This window comes from Pseudocercospora fijiensis (assembly GCF_000340215.1).
Source record: "Pseudocercospora fijiensis CIRAD86 unplaced genomic scaffold MYCFIscaffold_1, whole genome shotgun sequence".
NCBI lineage: Eukaryota > Fungi > Ascomycota > Dothideomycetes > Mycosphaerellales > Mycosphaerellaceae > Pseudocercospora > Pseudocercospora fijiensis.
Genome location: NW_006921532.1, coordinates 6,358,258 through 6,373,166, shown reverse-complemented (window position 1 = coordinate 6,373,166; position 14,909 = coordinate 6,358,258).

The window sequence follows — 14,909 nt, the reverse complement described above, 5'->3', positions numbered from 1 at the left end:
TTATCTAGGTAGGGAGTGTAGAATAAGCTAATATAGTGCTAGACTAGGGGTTGTTCTAGGACTTTAAAAGATTAGAAATAGAGATATATAGAAGCAACTATAGGATAATATAGTACTTCAAATGTTAATACTATAGACACTTAGTAGCTAAGTGTATAAAGACAACCAATACCTGCTCCTATTATATAGGGGATTACTAGGTCAAAGAATACAAAGTATATAAGGGAGAGGCAAGATATATATACTATACTAAAAGACACCCCTCTTAGGCGAAGGAATGCCTAGTAAGAATACAGGTAGCTAGGAAGGTAAAGGAAGCTAGAATTAATATACTAAAAAGATATACAATAAGCTAGGGCAGCTAGATGTAGAAGCAACCTAGCTAAGTGCTATAAAAGAGGTTTAGACAAGATAATAGGTTTACATTTAGGGCCTTACTAGCACAAGAGAGTCACTAGCAACTAGGGAGACTAAGATACCTTAACATTGTAGGAAAGGAAGTAGGGCAGACAAAGCTTAGTTAAATATTAGTCTAAAGTAAGGGAAGACTAAAGGAAAACTTATAGGGAAATAATATAGATAAAACCTAATAAATAGTGCAACATTACTAAACATTATATAGTACAATGTTAACAAAAGCAAAGACAAGATATAGAGGAGCTTCCTTTAAGTACTAAACCTAAAAGAACATTACATTATTGCAATCTAAGAGCCCTAGCTCAACCTATATATAAAGAGACTAGCAACAGTCAAAGACCCAAGATACTACCTAATTATCTACAACTAGGGAGCCCTAAGGACATGCATCTATATTAGCAAGGAGATAGATATAGAAACCTAGCAGGCTATACTATAGGAGGATAGGGACCTAACATTAGTTTAAGTAGAGACATCCTAAGGTATACTCTAAGTCTACTGTATATACAACCTACTACTAGACTCAAGAAGCAGTACCTAACTAAAAACCCTAGAAAGACTACCTAGAGTTATCTAGGGGAATACCTACTAAATCCTACTTAGGGATTTTAACCTCTACTACCCCCTCTAGGGCTTAGACTTTACCCTAGCTTACTACTTCCTAGTAGGAAGACTAATTAATATATTAGAGAGGAAAGGAATGGAAATTGTTACCCTAAAGGGACTAATTACTTAGGAGGCAAGAGGAAGCAGTAGTATACTAGACCTATACTTTGCATTATATTAGATTAGGAACAGGATTATAAGATATAGGGTCAACTAGGAGCTAAAAGAATTATTAGACTACTTCCTAGTACAGATTGAGCTAAATGTCTAAGCTAATTAGGAAAGGGAACTAGAGGAGAAGCTCAACTAGAAAGGTGCCTAATAGGATAGGATTAAGGAGGAACTAGAAAGGGACCTAAAACTAGAGGAACTCTTAATAAAGCACCTCCTAAGGCTAGAGGACATTAATAAGGCAGTAGAAGAACTAATAGGAATCCTAAAACAGGTAGCTAGAAAGCATACCCTAGCAAAGAAACATTTACTGTACTAGCAACTATACTAGACTAGTAAGTGTATAAGGAAGGTTAAAGTAGCAAGGAAGGCTAGGAGGCAGTAGATATAAACCTACACCTAGGAAGTATAGGACAACTATAACAAAGCCTGCTAGGAAAAGAAGATCTAGATTAAGAAGGATAAGATACAAGAATAGAGATCTATAATAGGAATAATTATAAAGAAACTAGAGGAGATATAGAGGATAGCTAAATAGGTAAGGAGACCTAAATAGGACAAAGATATACTACTACAATTCCCGGACATTATAGACTAACAAGGACAAATGCAGACTATAATAGAAGGGAAAGCAAGAGCCCTAGGCTAATACTTCTTCTATAGAAAAGTATAAGCAGACCTATTAGATATAAAGGAGAAAGAATAAGAGACTCTACTACTAGGTACACTAAGAGACACCTAGGTCAAACCCGAAACTATTAAAAGGATCCTAAAGAAAATTCCAGGCAATAAGGCACTAGGAGAAGACAAGATCTATAACAAACTTCTAAAAGCATATAGGAAGGGGCTAGCCCTAGCACTAGCTAATATCTTTTTATAAAGCCTAGTACTAGGACACTACCTAAGACCATTTAGGAAGTCCCTAACAGTAGTGCTAAGGAAGCCCTAGAAGGAAGACTATACGCAGCTCAAGGCCTATAGACTAATAGCCCTACTTAATATAATAGGTAAGGTACTAGAAAAAATTGTCGCTAAAAGGCTAATAACCTTTGCCGAGGAAAGGAATATCCTTCCTAAAGGCTAGATAGGAGGAAGAAAGAAGAGGTTAACACTAACAGCTATAGAACTAATTATAGAACAGATTAAGCATATCTAGCACTATAGTTAAAACTAGGTAGTAACCCTCCTCTCCCTTAATATCTTAGGAGCCTTTAATAATGTCTCCTATAAAAGGCTCCTATATATACTTAAACAGAAGGCTATACTAAACTGGATAGTCTAATTTATCTAGTCCTTCCTATAGGAAAGGTTAATATAGCTTATTCTAGGCAAATTCAAATCAGACCTAATACTAACTGAAAAGGGAATCCCCTAAGGATTAATACTCTCCCTAATCCTTTTCCTTATCTTTATAGCAGACCTACTCCTACTCCTAGAATTAAGAAACATATTAGTATTAGGGTTTATAGATAATACAAACATCCTAGCCTAGTCTAAGACAATAGAAACCAACTGCAAGATCCTAGAAGAGAAGCACTAGGAGTGTAAAAAATAGGCAAAGAGACATAGAGCAAAATTCGCCCTAGAAAAATACTAGCTTATCCACTTTAGTAAGGCTAAATCAACCTACAATATAAAGCAATCAATTACTATCTAAGGCTTTGAAACCCAACTATTAGCAGAGCTTAGGGTACTAGGGCTCTAGCTAGACCTAAAACTAAATTAGGGACTATAAGTAAAGAAGGTAAAGCAGAGGGCAGATGCCAATATACAATCCATTAATAGGCTTACAGCCTCTATATAGGGGGCTATATTCGAGAAAGCCAAAGTTATATACAAAGCAATTGTCAAGCTAGCAATGCTATATAGAGTACAGATATAGACAGCCTAGGAGAAAACACTAAAGAGGATCGAGTAACTAGTTAGTAGGTCCTAAACCTAAGGCCTAAAGAAAATCCTAGGAGTATATAAAACTATACCTATAAGGGTAGTAGAAATAGAATTAGGGATCCCACTAGTTAAACAATACTTCAAGGGACTAAGACACTAATATATAGCAAAGACAATAGAATACCTAGCCTAACAGACTATCTAAAAGGCACTAGACAAGATAAAAGCCTAGTATATTAGGACTAGGAGGCGAGACAGACTATAAATGACTCCCTAGAAAGTCAAAGACCTAGAGCACTATAGAGTCTTAACAAGAGAAATGCTAGAGAAAGAGCTTTAGGGACTAAATATAAGGCCAAAGGAAGATAAACTAAAGAGAGAGAAACAAAGCCTAGTAGAATCAATTGCTAGACACCTATAGGAGCAGGAATAGAACAAAACACAAGTTAGACTAGGAACCCTAAAGGCACTAATCAAATTTGGTTAATATAACTACTAGCTCTATAAGGACCTAAACAGGGCCGAGGCAAGCCTAGCTATCTAAATTAGATCTAAACACATTAGATTCAGATCTTACCTGTTTAGAAGAAACGTCCTAGGAATTGAAAGTAGGGCTTGCTAATATAGCTACTAATCTTAGAACCCTAAGTATATACTGCTAGTCTGCCCTTAATAGTTAGAAGGCAGAAGTAATTAGAGACTAAAAGCAATAGAAAGGGAATACGATAAGCTAATCTAGAGCAAAGAAGACCTAAAGAGGATAGTAAAGTAGATCATTAAATAGGGATTTGTACAACAATTCGCACTAGTAAGGGAAACTAAAGAGTAGATAAGAAGGAGGGAAGAAGAGGGGGAAAGAAGGGCAGGGTAGTAGGCAAGGTAGTTAGAGGGTAACAACTATAACACTAGTACACCCTAGAGGAAGGAAAACAAGGAAACGAGGAAGATCAATACTTATAAATAGGACAGGAGGGAGGTTTTTACCAACTAAGTTAGTTTCCTACCTAAAACAATATATAGAAACAGACCTGCATAGGCCGAAAGGCACTACAATAGGCAAATGAAATATCTATCTATCTATATATACTAATTTCAGATTATTGTATATAGTATACTCTGTTATATTAGAGCTTTATATTTTGTAATAATAGTACTAGTTTTCTATACTAATTTTAAAATATATTTAAGCAAATAGGGCGACCTTTCTAATTTTATCTATTTTCCTAGTATATTGACTGTCTATATTTAATATCCTATTAATATACGACTAATATTGCCTCAGATATTAGCATCGAAAGTCGGCAAGTTTTAAGGAATTTACTAGTTAAACGCTGTGTATTACGTACGGCTATGCGGCATACCGGCGTAACTTCTATTCTAGGCTCCTAGGGATATAACGACGACGCTCGGCGCAGAAATCAAAGCGGCGACAATTTACGGCGGCGCGCGACAAAGTAACAGCCTAGAGCTAAAAATTTCGCACTCTTCGCTAGACCTTATAAGCAAGCTTGCTAGCTCTAAGAATATCCTTGTTTTTATACAGTATACGGACCTTCTATAAGCAATTACTTGTATAGCATACGGACCTTCTATAACTAAACAACACCTAGACCTTAACGAAATTGCGCGATTTTAATAAACAGGCCTACGATAATATATAAGGCCTTGTTTAATTAAATCTGACTAAGCAAAATAGCCTGTTTATCTAAAGCGATATAGATTTAATCAACTACTAACGGGCGTTAACAGCGGCATTATACGAAAGCCTCTTTACATACGTTATAACGGCGAAAATACTAATCTATTAAAACTATAGACTCCTACTACAAGCCGCTCTCCTCGAATAATTAAAGATTCTATGCCTATCCGAACTTTCTTCTTAACTATCTATACTATTCGAGAATCGTTAGTATAGGTCGAGATTACAATACTAGGATTTCCGAATTACCTAACGAAATTAGTCTCGACTATAGTATATTCGGCAGTTAGAAGAAGAACCGCAAGAGCCTACATATATATTAGAGGTAGTTAAATCCGTAATAATCGTGTTTATAGACCCGAAGATTAGATATAGCAGCATTTTAACAATAGCAACGGGTATAGCTAGGACCTACCGAACGTATATAACGACCGCGACGGCGAAGAAGAGTATACCGCAGATTGCCTATTCTTGCGATACTAAAGCGCTAAGTAGATAATAGATACCTCGACTTAGGGAGATAAGGCTACTAGAAGATTAGACGATAGCGCTTCCTATACTAGTCTTGTTTAATAGTCTAGCAACCTATTCGCCGCTCGCTATAAGAAGTAAGTTATAAGACTCGCAACTACCTATTATAGCGGACAACTCTAAGGGAGCTAGACCGTAATTCGCTAACACCGACTATCCCTACTTACTCTCGATAGGGTAGAAGAAGTAGTAGATAATTAGACTACGGAGTAGCTACGACAGAATGCTGCCGATGCGCTATAATTCTAGTATTATAGCGGTCGCTATTACGGATCTTAGTGTCGCGAGAGCTAATAGGAACAGAGAATAGGTCGAATTGCCGTAGAGGACCGTTACTACGTATATTTCGTTATAGAGGGTCGAACGTAGTCGACGGTTCCTTTTAGTCGATAGGGATAGTAGTAGGTAATTTCCTACCGCCTATAATCGGATATAGAGGTTACTAGACAAATAGAGAATTGGGGGACGAGAGTGCTTTCTCGACGACTGTACTTCCTTTTTATTCTATAGCGACGGGATTAAGCTTAGTACAATGCCGTAGAGGGGCGAGATCGATACTAGGGGCGGTATTTTAAGATATACGAGCCCCTAAGAAGTTAAGATTAACTCGCTATATACTAGACCGTCGCGACGTAGCTAAAAGCAGCGTTTAATAGCTTTACTAGACCCTTCTACTCCCGGAGTTAGTATTCTCTACCTATACGCTACCGATATTCGAGACGCCCGTTATAAATATACTCTCTAGGCGTCTTCGATAAGCTTAATAAGAACAGTAAAAGGGATAAGCGGCTAACTTCTAGCGGTCGATAGAATAGATTAGCTAAGAGTCTAGGACAGTTAGTATTATCCTTTGCTATCTCTAGGGCTCCTTACTACGTCCGATCGAATAGAAAGCGTAGGCTATTAGCCCTAGTTTTCCTCTAGCCTAGAGTATGTCGTAGGCTAAGAGGAGGCTAAAACCGGCCGGACAAACGATTACGCTACCTATACCCGGTTCGGTTATTCGTTAACCGCCCGGTCTAGGTACTAAACGTTACTTCCTAGCTCTCGTACGGTCTGCCCTATATATAACGTTGTTCTAGATCTCTTGTAACGCTAGATCGTCGGCGGTCTCGCACTGTACCCCTCCGAGAAGACTATATAAATAACACTTTATCGAAGCTTCTAGATATTGTAGCGGATTAGTAATAGGGCCCCTATAATTGTCTTTAAGCTCAAACCTAGCGTAGGAACGAGCATAGAACCGTCCGAATTAGAAGGACATCTCGCTATCTAAGCATACGCGAGCCTAAATAGAGTAATACCTTCGGGTAGGCATCCTTACTTCGCATTGTTAATATATCTTTAAAAAGCCCGGACTAGACTTAGTAAGTGTTTTACGCGTTCCCGCTACGGCGTATAGCTCTCTTTTAAGACGATCCTACTTGATATACCTACGAGAATCGTATTAATTTCCTATAGATATCGGTTCGACGCCTTTTTATCTCGTTACTTAGTTATTACTAGCGCGCAATCGATCCTACTACGATAGACAAGCTCGCTAACGAGGAGTTTGAAATGCTACTCCGGCATCTGCTTAGCACTAACTATATTAGCGTTCGTATAGAGTCGAGAAGCTTGCGGTATAATATAGACAGCACTACCCTTAGTAGTATTCTATAGACTTTACTAGCTTTAAATCGCCTCGGAAATCGGATCTTCTAATAAGACTTAGGACTGGTCTAAGTTATATATACTAGGCGCAGCAATATGTCGCTAAAAACATACGTCCCTATACTAGCCGTTAGACTAGCGCACGATAGCGTACTTAGTCCGATCTTCTTATATAGCATTACTACGTTAAACCCTAGAATCCCTTGTTACTAACCTAGTCGTTGTTTATCTACGGTTATAGTTATTACGTCTACCGATGCTTTTATTACCTATATACGCTTGCTAGAATGTCGTCTGCGTATACTTAATGCCGTAGGCTAGCCGTATACGTCTCCTATCCTATAGTATAGCCCTTACTGCACTATTATTATACACTAGCTAGAGCTCGACTCGCCCTACGCCTTACGTATCCTAAGAGCGATAGTGTTACTCTACCGTAGCCCTCGTCCTATAGCAATTATTACTAGTCCCGTACGTACGAACGTCCGAGATATATTAGTAAGGCTCGGAGATACGACTACGCGCGAGTAGATGCAAAATCTCTACTAGAATCTGCTTATAAGAGTAGATCGCTTACGAAAGATTGTAGACGTCGCGTATCGTACGCCTCCTAGCGTTAGAAGAGCGTCTCCTAGTGCTATTTGCTACTAACGGATTATTAGAAATTGCTAGACCGAGTTCTCGGCGCTTCTTTTCGATATATGTCTCTTTATTAGTTTATCGAACACATTTGCGTCTAACGACGTAGAGTCCGCGATTAAGCTAGAGCTCCGCAACGCTATACTTACAACTACGATTAATTTTATACGCGTTAGTCGGGGCAGGGTTAGTACCTAGTAGCATATATTTAGTATCGAAGACTATTAGATAGAGTTCTAGCTAGATTAGGATACGGGGTGCCTATACTCGTCTATTTGCGTATATACCGTAACGTATACGATCGGTCTAGACATCTCTTAGAGTTAGCCTCCGTCCGATAGCTTCGTATCGCGCATCTTATAGTACTAAGCCCGCTATATTTTCCTCCTAGTTTATAGCTTTACTTCGAGTAACGGTTATTAAAATATTCGAATAGACTTAATAGGTCTATAGAGCGAACTTAACGAGCTATAGGTACAAATACGATACGAACAGTCCTTCTATTAAACATTGACCGATAGCCGATTAGGAGAATTAGAACGGAGCATGAAAATAGTCTATTCGCTAATCGAGAGTAATATCGGTCTAGCAATAGCCTTAGATAATCGCTAGAGGAGCTCTAGCGACTAGCTTATACGATAAATAACGCTAAATCGGACCGTATAAGACACGATCTCGACGGATAGCTACATTACTCGACTCGCCGAAGGCTAGTAGCAGGATCTATAATCGAGCGGCTTATACGCTAAATGCTATTTTCTACTCGCATCTTAATTTACGAAGACCTTCCTACTAAACCCGTAGTAGACGTTCCTTAAGGCCCTTAGTAACAAAGACAGAGTACGGGCAGTCTACTTCGGAGACGTGTACGATAACGGTAGGTTAGAACACCCTATATAGCGCAAATCGGGCCCTCCGAACTAGGAAGGTACTTTACAGATACGCTCTTCCGGATAAACAGAATAGTATATACTAAGGACGCCGGATTTAAGGGTTTTAACGGGGGCATAAGATAGACAAGCTTCTTAAAAAATTAGGGAGATTAAAGGATACCTCGCGAATACTAGAAAACGATATAGGAAAGGGGAAGGAAGGATAAGGGTAGAATTTGCATTAATAGCGTTTTACTGTTAGGCAGGACAACAAGTAAACAACTATAAAAACAATAGGGGATAGGAATAGGTCTTAACTTAGATTTAGAATAGAATTCACTTTAGAGATGTCGTCGCAGATTCATTAAACTATGAATATAATCAAACACGGGCTCTTTAGTTAAGCTTTATTACTATAGCTACCTTTACTAAAACGGCCTTCTCTAGATATCTTGTCAAATTAGCCCTCTTTAGTTAAATATATCTTCTATAGTATAGTGTACTCCGAGTGCTTAGAGACAGCGAAATCTGTACTTTCGAATAAGTTGTCGTTCGACGCTTTGCTAGAGTATTAGCTTTGCTTAGGGCTACGTATAGAGCGGCTGATTAGAGACAGGTAGGTAGGCGTAGCGTATATACTACTAACACGTATGCGGCGTAGGCGGTAGACTGCTAGAGTCTACTATAGGTAAGCAACCCTCTCTCTAATAGCTTCGTAAACAGCCTACTTTACTCCGAATTTACGATATTTAGCGATCTAGCGCGATCGTAGACCCTCTCGTACTATAGTTAATAGCTTTAACTAAAAAGGTTTTAACTACTTTCCTTGTACAAAGTATAGTTATTAATTGTTAATCGTTATAATTATATAATTACTTACAATTACGCTAATTTTAGTTATAATTTCTGGCAAAGTAATTATAATAATTATAATTAAATAACTACTTCCTTCGGCGAAAATATAAATAAAGCAGCTTTCTATACTATATTAGGCTATTATTAGCCTTCTAAATAGAGTAACAAGCTCGCTATATCTTAGTCTCCTTAATATATAAGGTTCTTCTAAGTTAAGTAGTATAGTCTATAATTAATCTAATTAATCTAGACCCCCCTAAATTAAATTAGATTACTAGGACTCCTAGATTAGATTAAATTAGATTGCTTTAATAGCGACTAGATTAGATTAGATTAGATTACTAAATTAGTAGGACTAGGCAAGATTAGATTAGATTAAATTGCTAAGCCTATCTAATTTAGCCCTTTAGCCCCTTCTAGGGGGGGAATTAAATTAGATTGCTTTAGAAAGGGCTAGATTAAATTAGATTGCTTTAGAAAGGGGCTAGATTAAATTAAACTAAATTGCTTAGTTAGTAGGAACAAGCTAGATTAGATTGGATTAAATTGCTAAGCTAATCTAGATTGTGATCCCGGATTAATTATAGACTATACTAAAGTTAAGTATCCTATAATCTAGAAATAATAAGCACCTTACTTATTTACTAGAGTAGGTCTAGATTGTGCTTACTCGGCCTAAGGCAGGCTGCTTCCCCTAGCTTCCCCTACTACTATAATTATAATTATGATTTTGTAATTAATTACTTACAATCAATTATACTATTTAGTACGTGATTGTAATCAATTAACAATTAACAACTGTAGTGCAAAGAGACTAGCTTAGCGATCGCTGCCTATATTAGGATTTAAGCATCTATCGAGGCAATAGAGAGCGAAATAAGCGGTAAAACCTAGTCGAGCTAACAAAAGTATTGCGACAAATAAGCGATTCTGTCTCTATAGTACGATATCGTATGCTTCGAAGCGACTAACCTGAATTACCCGTATTCTAATACTCGATAGCTTTCTATTCGCTAGTAATCTTATAACCGTATTAGGAGCTTTCTTAAACGTATATAGTCGAGAACTCCTACGACTATTCTCTTATACTATCGCCTTAAAGTCGCTCTCGTGCTCGCTAAGATTCTATAGACCTTAGCTGCTCTAATCGCTGTTCGGGCTATAGAGTATGTTCTCGTTACTATAAGAGCCTTACGGCTTGTCTTAGGCGAAGACAATTAGACGATCTTCGCTCTAAGTACCGGGCACCGGACGCGCGCGCTTTAGTATCGGCTAAACCGAAGTAGACTAGGCGCTTAACTATTAACCTCTCTTCGAGTCTCCGGCGCACTTATTAGTGCCAACCCCCTTCCTAACGCTAGTATTAAGGCTGCTAAGACTCTCTATTATTTGTCGGCTTATATTACTAGCTTCGCTACGGACTCGAGTAAGGTGCTTCCCGAGGGTCTCGGCCTTAAGGCGAGCCTTACTCTCGCTATAGGAGAGCGCTTAGATACGCTCGCGTAGCTACGCTACCGCTTTCTTCTCTAAGTAGAACTGCTCTTCGATAGTATCTAGACGCTTCTATAACTCCTTACGCTACTCCCTCTCTAATATAACAATCTGTTGCTCGCGAATAAATAGAGCATTTAGCTAGTTACGGTCGGTATATAGAGCGTCGTATTAATCGCGAACAATAGCGAGCTCGTCTACTAGCTATATACCCTTAGCCTTAGCCGCTATAAGTGCTTATTAGCCGCGTAGCTCTTGCTCTACTAGGCCTATATTAAGGACTAAACGTGCCGTTACTCCGAGACCTTCGAGTGTATTACGGCCCTGCGTCTCTACTAACGTCTATAGTTTATTAAGAACCTAGTCTACGGACTTTCGGATATACAAGTATAGAGCTACCTAGCGCGTATATCTATCGAGAGCCTATACCGCGAGCTTAGAGTATTTGTAATCTTGTAAGGTAGCGCCGATAGCAATAGAGTCGACTAGAATCTCTAGCTACGAGTAGTCTTCGCTAGACTCTAGAAAGTCCGTGCGATCGCTATTAAGATAGACCTAGTAGAGCCGAAACGCCGCGAAGGAGACGTTAGATAGATCGATCGTAACGTACGACGCTTCGCTAGTACGTCGAAATAGCTATAGCTTGCTACTAAAGTTTCGCTTTAGTATACGTTCGAACTCGGCGATCTTAGAGCGCGCGAGAGGTGAATAGTTAGATATAGGTTCGTACGATACAAATATCTTTCGATAATGCTTTAAGAGAACGAGTATTCGATTAGCGTAGTCCGGCGTAGTAGCAATGCTACCCTATAAGGCGGTAGGTATCGTTATCTAAGATAAAGCTACTAGAGGCTGTTAGGGAACCGATATAGAAGATTAGAAGAGCAATAGACTAATATTTAGCTATAGATATAGGTTATTAGAGTAGTAACGGTAAAAGTAGCTAACCCCGTTATTTCCGCTATTTAGCCGGTATAAATGTTTGCTTCCCTATAATTGTAACGGTAAGCCGGCCTAGCACTTACTATACTACTATCCGAGCCGCCGAACGTACGATCCGTAATAAGGCTATATAGACCGTAGAGCGGAATCCGAATACTCGGTCGCCCCGGGAGAGGGGACGTATACTATATTTAGCCTAGAAGGACGCTTGCTACGACGCGGATAGCAGCGCCTCTATAGTGCCCTCGTGCTTACGACCCGACGCACGCGCTATCGTTACTTTAAACGAGCTCGAGTAGCCCGGCAGATCCCGTCCTTTAATCTGTCCGAGACTGTATCTTGTCGCCTATATCTGCTATATTAATGCTCGATACTCTTCCGCGAGTACTATCTCTAGTAACGACAAGTATTAGCTAGTTCTTTCCTTATGTTTTAGAAGCGCTGTAATCCCTTCCGCCTATAGTCTACCGGGCGTAAAGTACTCTCGGATTAGCCTATAGAGGCAGTCTACGCCGGGACTTCTCTATTAGAGTTTTCTTAGGTTCCTCCGTATACTGCGATTGCTAAGTAACAGATCGGTTAGGACTTTAATAACTAGGCTTAGGCGAATTCGGATAGATTTGTCGATATTGTCCTAGACCGCAATAGTCTACTAGCAGCCTTAATGTTGTCCTATTACCTATATATATACTCGAGCGATAAGGACTTCTAGGTCCTAGTAGTAACTATCTATCTCTACTAATCGATTCTGCTAGACTTTTTCGTAGTCGGCTAAGGCTATCTCGATATTACTCTTAAGGACTAGCGAGTACTACTCGAACCTCGCTAGCAAGTTAAAAGCTAGCGTATCGGCTAGTAGCGGCCTCGGCATTAAATAGTTAAGATGTTCTATTATAGCGAAGGAAACTAATCCTATATCGACCTAGGATTGCTAGCCTAGTAGTACTAATAACTAGATATACCCTAGAACTCCTATTACTAGCTACGTCGAGCGCGTAGGATCGGTTGTCTCGCGACGCGGTCGTATTCGCCGCGCAATCGGGGGCCGCGGCTCGTTACGCCGTACTTTCTCTACGAATTCCCGACCTCGTATATTTATATTATTAACTTGGTTTATCGTAGTCGGGTAGGCGTTACTACGGGTAGGCCCTTTTAAAGACTACTACTCGTCCGATAAGTGTTACTATCTTAGAGACTAGGGTATAGCGTTTCTAGAGTCTCGCTTATATACGATAAAGTATTGTTTCGTCTAACCGGGCTTGTTTTACTAACGTTCGGACAATCGTCGATCTTAAGTTTATAGGTACCTTTCCTTCTACCTCGAAGCTCTCGATTTGCTAAAATTCTATAACCGTATCGCGCAAATGTCGAACTTTACGATTCGGGGGAAGGTAAGGCCGAACTAGGCATCGGGAAGTAACCTAGAGCCTTATAGCTGCTCTATAGAGTAAGATAGCAATACCTAAAGGCGGATTGTAGTCCTAGAGGCGCAATTAGCTAAAAGTAAAGAAGAAATTCGTAGACTAGAAAACGTCTTAGCGCCCTTATATAATATAGCGCTTAATATCCTTTATCTATCTAACGACTCGCCGCTACTCGGGCCCTTAAGCGATATCCGAAAGCGGATCGTAAAATGTCTTAGGAATAACGACGAGGTAGACTAGGGCGACGACACCTACCTATAGACGCTCTAGGAGCGATTTACCGCGTCTTAGCGGTCGTAATAGAATGCTATATAGCCTTACGTAATAGGTACGGTAGTGCTATAAATTAGGCTTGCTCGACTACTTTTCGACTCGAGGAGGCTAATCGTCTAAGTAATGCTTTTGCTAATCTATTACGGGAAACGCGCTACCTATAATCCGCGTAGAAGGCTAGCGTAAGACCCGGGCGAAATTGGTACCGACTACGTATAGGCATGCGATAGCTTAAATCTAGTTCTAGGTCGGTTTATATCGATACTTAAGTTAAGATCTAACTACTTCGCGGCAGCTACCTAAATTAGGAGGATATAAACTATAAATAGAAAGACGTTAGAGGCCTATATAGCTCTTCGCGCGCCTACTTAGAGGTCGCTATAATCTTCTCGTTATAACAGTCTCTTTTATTATAGTAAATTCGTATAGAGCCGTAGGCGGCTAAACTATTTTTTGCCTTCTCTAATCTCTCTATAATCCTCTAGATAGAGCCTTCTATCTATCTACTACCTAGAATGCCTATTAAAGAATCGCGCCGATAGGAAGCATATTCTTATATCCGGGATTATATCGACACCGTGCGATCCGTTTTTATTATTAGCGACTATAGGATCTATTAAGGCGGAGTAGCTTATTTATATATACTTGCTATTAGCGGCTTTCGTCGTATAGCGTACGATTAAGATTCCTAGAAACACAACTTCAAGAATGTTAAGCTATTCCAATGTCTGTCCCGTATTAGTTAAACTAAGAACAATCAAACTTTAGTAACTACACTTACCGACCTAGTTACTATATACGAGGACTATATTACGTAGCATCGCGGAGTCTTTTATACTTAAACTATTAACGAATAGGGCATTCTATCGGCACGAGGCGCGAGCTACGGTCTATAGGACGATACTACGTAAGACTCCTTCTCCGACTTCGATACCTTCTTTAAGGTCCTCGATCCTCGATTAAGACAAATTTCAAACTAGGCGCGCCTTATACTACTCCGTAGGCGCTCGCGTTCCGTATCGCTCGGGGCTTATAAATAGACAAACTCGCGTTCGCGCTCGGCTTCTTAGTCCGCTAGTATAATTACGCTACGTAATCCTATACTAGTAGATACGGGACTAAACTATAAGGGATAAAGGAGTATTAATATAGCGGTAGGAGATATCTCTTCGGTACGACGCTAGCAGGTCTAGTATTACGACAATTTCTACGTTTGCTTTTCTTTCTTAGTCGGGATATGTAAGTCGCGAGTTAAATAGAGCGGAGGGGCTTTATAAATACTCGATGTTAGAGTAAATAACTTGCCGCGCGGCTAATTAATGTTTAATGTCTAATTTTTATATTACGTCGTCCTCGATCTATTTGCGCTATAGAATGCCTTACGTTAGCGTTATATAATAAAGCATTTAAAGACCGACTAATTATAGAGCGCTAAGAGATTAATAT